Source organism: Nannospalax galili, unplaced genomic scaffold, assembly GCF_000622305.1.
Source record: "Nannospalax galili isolate Female #2095 unplaced genomic scaffold, S.galili_v1.0 scaffold635, whole genome shotgun sequence".
In the NCBI taxonomy this organism is placed as follows: domain Eukaryota; kingdom Metazoa; phylum Chordata; class Mammalia; order Rodentia; family Spalacidae; genus Nannospalax; species Nannospalax galili.
Genome location: NW_008335836.1, coordinates 533,148 through 538,589, shown reverse-complemented (window position 1 = coordinate 538,589; position 5,442 = coordinate 533,148).

The following is a 5,442-nucleotide window of genomic DNA, read 5'->3' as shown; positions in this document are numbered from 1 at the left end:
GTATATTTGCTAATTAAAAATCATTAGCCTTTCTATTGCATCTGTCAATGATAAAAGAAAATGGCAAAATGTTTTATTTTGAAAATGGATCAGATATGCTAATTTCACTTACAATGGAAAAGAAAGCGAGTAAAAGCCTCATGATTAAACTTTGTTTACTGTAAAATATATCCAACAAGTTTGGGTGCTATATCTGGCCACCATTAACAGATACTATTACAATGTTAAAATTAGTGGCTAGAGAGATGGTTCAGTGATTGAAAGTAATAGCTGGTCCTGCAGAGGACCCACATTCAATGTCCAGTACCCACACAGTGGCAAACAACCATCCATAGCTCCAGTTCCAGGGGATTTAATGCCGTCTTCTGACCTCCACAGGCTTTGCACTACATTGCATCCACCTAAATGCAGGCAATACACTCATACACATAAAATAAAAATAATAGATCAAATATTATTAAAATGTTAAAATTAGCTATAATTAATTGCTATAATTGAAAAACATTCTCTGAAAAATCTTCCCATGAGGATTTTTAAACCCGTGAGTTTTCTCCATTGGAAAAATTATCTTAGGTAGAGGATAGTTTGCAAATAGGCAAACTGATAATTGTGTCATGCTCATGAATCCATACAGTTGTAAAAACTGGAATAAATACAGCTATTAACCTCTATAGAGACAGACAAACAATTTCTTGTGTTTATAAGCCTGAGAAATATATTTTGGATTTATTTGGCAAATAGTTAAAGAAATATTTTTTTCATGTAGTGTAATACTCCTTCACAAGTTAATTTACATCCTTCAAAGGCTAAAGATTTTCAAGGAATGCAAAAATTCTTTTTGAGAATTTGTTTCTTATTGCAACACTATTATATATTTTCACCTCAAAATCCATACATTTAACTTTACCATGAGCTTTGCAATTGGTACTTTCCCTTGAGTCTGATGATTTGTCTCCCATAGACAGAAAGACTCATATGGCTGATTGCAAGGACCTTTGTGAGTGCACTCTAATACAGTCACTGATTTTCTAGTTCATCTGTAAAAAATTAACATAAATCAATATCACTGCCCTAGATTAAAAGTAAAATATGTTTGTGAAAATACTAGCTGCGTTTTTCTCTGTATGTATATTTGGGAGAGTTTTTGATTACTTATGTCAGATATGTTTTGCTAATATGAATCAAATTTTCCCAGTATCACTTAGTTCTTCCTCACCTTTTGATGCACCATTTCGAGGTACCAAAGCAATCTTTGCATTTTGATCCTGTAAGATGTCCTTGATGGTGGACTAAGTAGAGCTTCCTGACACTACCCTCCAATCATGTTCCCAGGCACTGGCAGATGGATGTGTTCAAGTCTGGGTTTGCCACAGTCACATGTGAAAGTGAGCTCTGAGAAGATCACTCAGGTCTGATTCTGGGATGATGATCTCAGCCTCAGGGACTGAAGCTTTGTCTGCTTTTTCCCTTTGTTCTTACTCCGTCAATTTCTTATCTTGTAAAAAAAAATAATTTACTGACCTCCTGTACATTTTATACAGCGGCCGTCAATCAAATCCAGACCCCTCCTCGATCCATGTCCCACCATCCCTATCCCCCATCAAACCTCATGCATTCTGCCACACATGTTAAGTCCTATCCAGTCAAGCAATTGCACCCTGGTGTTTGGCACAAACTCATCAACTGGAGTTCAGTCAGCAAAGACTTCATTGGCATGACCTACTCTCCCTCACCCAGCAGTGATCAGTCTCCAACAGTCCCCAGTCTAGGACCAAGGTGCTACCCATTTCCCTCACTCTATTCTGGGCCCTGATTGATTGAGTTGGCATGGGCCCTGTGCTAATGCCTACACCACAATAAGTTCACATGTGCAAGTTTCCAGTGGCCTGAAAGCCTCTGCCTCCCTTGTTTATGGGCCAATCCTGCCTCTTACAGTCTTTCCAGCCCTTCTTCCACCATGTTCCCTGAGCCATGAATGGGAAAGATTTGATATAAGAATCTTATTTAGGGACACATACTCTTCAGTCTCTTATTTTTAGAAGTTGGCTACTTGTCATCTTGTGGGTGCATCACACTCTGTTTTATAAGGAGGCTTCACTGGTGGGAGTTGAGAGAAGCACACCCCACATCCTCCATGATCCATGAGTTCTAGGTGTACAGGTTCCACTGTAGACATGTCAAGCAGGAATGGACATCTCTCAGACGTATATTCTCTTTGTCTAACCAGTTGTGGGCTTCTGCAGTAGCCTTCACCTGTTGCAAAAAGAAGCTTCTTTGATGAGTGGTGTATTGTATACTTGTCTATAAATATAAGGACCCATATTTAGCATATAGTGAGAAATTTCATTTACCTAGAGATATGACAGAGATCTAAGATCTGTGACGACTCCAGCCATATGTATTTGACTGTTTACAGTGCGACCAGTGAGTTCACTCCCATTGAGAGGGCTTTATGCCCAACCAGATAGCTGTTGATTACCCCCCAGATAACACTGCCACTGCAGCACCTGTAGAGGTAGTTTGCTCTGCTGGTCATTACAGTTATTAGGTTTTAGGGCGTGATTGGACCATTGATTAATTTTCTTCCTTAGCAACTTGCATAGTATCTTCCAGAGCTATGGGTGTTAAATTTTAGGTGGAAGGCTTCCAGGTCAGTTCCTGTTCCATTGTTCCAAGTCTTGTGTCTGAAGCAGAGCAATAAGATGAGAGAAAAATTAAAGAAGTACTAATTGAAAGAGGTCAATAAATGTAACAAAACATAAATGGACTTAAGGACAAAAACCACATGGTCATCTCAATAGATGTAGAAAAGGCCTTTGGCAAAATTCAACATGGAAAGTCCTAGAATGAATTTGTCTGGAGGGTACAAACCTCAACATAATTAAAGCTATATACAACAAACCCACAGGCAACATCATCCCAAATGGAAAAAACCTGGAAGCATTCCCATTAAAATCAGGAACCAGACAAGGATGTCCACTATCTCCACTACTTTTCAATATAGTGCTTGAAACTCTTTCTTGAGCAATAAGGCAGGAGAAGGAAATTAAAGGAGTACTAATTGGAAGAGAAGAGGTCAAATATCTATATTTGCACATGATATAATATTATACCTAAGAAATCCCAAAAATTCTACTAGAAAACTGTGAGAATGATTAATACTTTCAGTAAAGTGTCAGGTTACAAAATCAGCTTTAAAAAATCAGTAGCCTTTCTATATACCAATAGCAAGTGATAAGAAAAAGCACTCAAGGAAACACTCCTATTTAAATTAGCTTCAAAAAGATGAAATATTTAAGAACAAACCTAAGCAAAGATGTTAAAAATCTCTACATTGAAACTTTCAAATCTCTAAAGAAAGAGATAGAAGATAACACTAGGAGATGGAAAGACCTACTATGCTCATGGATTGGTAGAATCAATATTGTGAAAATTACCATCTTACCAAAAGTAATTTATAGATTCAGTGCAATCCTAATCAAAATAATCAATGACATTTTTCACAGAGCTTGGAAAAAATCATCCTAAAATCCATATGGAATCACAAAAGACCGTGGTTTGCCAAAGCAATCTCAGGCAAAAAGAACACTGGGGAGATCACCATAGCATATTTCAGATTACATTACAGAGCTATAATCATAAAAACTACAAGGTACTGAAACAAAAATATACACATAGATCAATGGAACACAATAGGAGACACAACCAAAAGTACATACAATTTCAGCCACCTAATATTGGACAGAGGTGTTAAAAACACAGAGTGTAGGAAAGATAGCATCTTCAACAAATGGTGCTGGAAACACTGGATCTCCACCTGCAGAAGAATGAAACTAGACCCTTATCTTTCATCCAGTACAAAAGTACTCCAAATGGATCACAGATCTCAACATACAGCCTGAAACTCAGAAACTGCTACAAGACAACATAGGCAGTACCCTCCAAGATATGGGTGTAGGAAATAAATTTCTAAATTGGACACCAGCTGCTCAGGCACTAGTGTCAACAAGTGGGGCATCATTAAATTACACAGCTTCTGTACAGCAAAAGAAATGTCATGGCTAATCCTGGTGTCAACTTGACTGGATCTGGGATTAACTGAAATGAAAGAGATCTTCTTGATTGGATCATCTGAAGCTGGAAGACACACCCTAAATGTGGGTGTTATGTTACCTTCTGATGGCAGCCCATATAAAAGGCCAAGGCAGAGGAGAACGTTTTTGCTTCTTGCTGCTTGCCTTCTCTCTTGCTGGTGAGTTCATCTTGCTGCTGTAGGCTGAAGACTAGTTGAGTTTTTGGAATTCATCAGACCTCAGCACCAGGTTGGGACTCCTGAGACATCCAGCCTCATGGACTGAGCAACTACAGAGTCTCAGCCTCTCCAGTGTGGTGCAGCCATTATTGTACTACCTTATGAGCTAAGCTGATAAATCTCTATACATATATATTCATTCTACCCATTCTGTTTCTTTGGGGAACCCTGACTAATACAAGAAACAACAAAGGAAGAAAAGAGGAGACCCACCAAGTGGGAGAAAATCTTTACCAGCTACACATCTGACAGAGGATTAATATCCAGAATATACAAAGATCTCAAAAAACAAACAAGGAAATAAATGACCCAATAAAAAGATGGGCTAAGGACTTGACAGGAGAGTTCTCAAAGAAATAGACATGGCTAAGAAGCACCTTAAAAAGTGCTCAACACCTTTAGTAATAAAAGAAATGCAGATAAAACCACATTAAGATTCCATCTTACCCCAGTTATACTGGCAAATATCAAGAGAACCAAAGACTCCAAATGCTGGAGAGGATTCATTTGTTGCTGGTAGGAATGCAAACTTGTGCAACCACTATGGAAATCAGTGTGGAGAACTCTCAGAAAACTGAAATAAATCTACCATATGATCTGGTTATACCACTCCTTGGCATATACCCAAAGGACTCTTCCTACTGTAAAGATACCTGTACATCCATGATTGTTGCTGCTCCCTTCACAATAGTTAAGAAATGGAAACAATATAAGTATACCTCAACTGACAAATGAACAATTTTTTATCTTTTATTCTAACATTAGGATTAATTCAATTGGAGATATATTGATTTATAAGATGTGGCTTTTAAGATTTAGCATACATAACCAGAGAACAACTGCTCTCGGACTACTTCCTAATTGCTCCCCACAAGTAGGGCCTCAGTTTTCTGAGAAATCTACCACACTCTCACTGTCTGATTCTGGCTGGGAAAATTTGCTTATTCAGGCCATGCCAGACCTGGGGGGGGTGACTTTTTGGGGCGGGGAGGGGGTGCTGGACTCCAGGTCATTTTCCACATGCATACAGTTAGAATCATCAAATTGAGTTAATGTGCACAGATCCCTCTTTCAGTGAAGCCTCTTTTCTCCACTCTTATGAACTCAGAATTTTGTCTTCAATCCTCAGC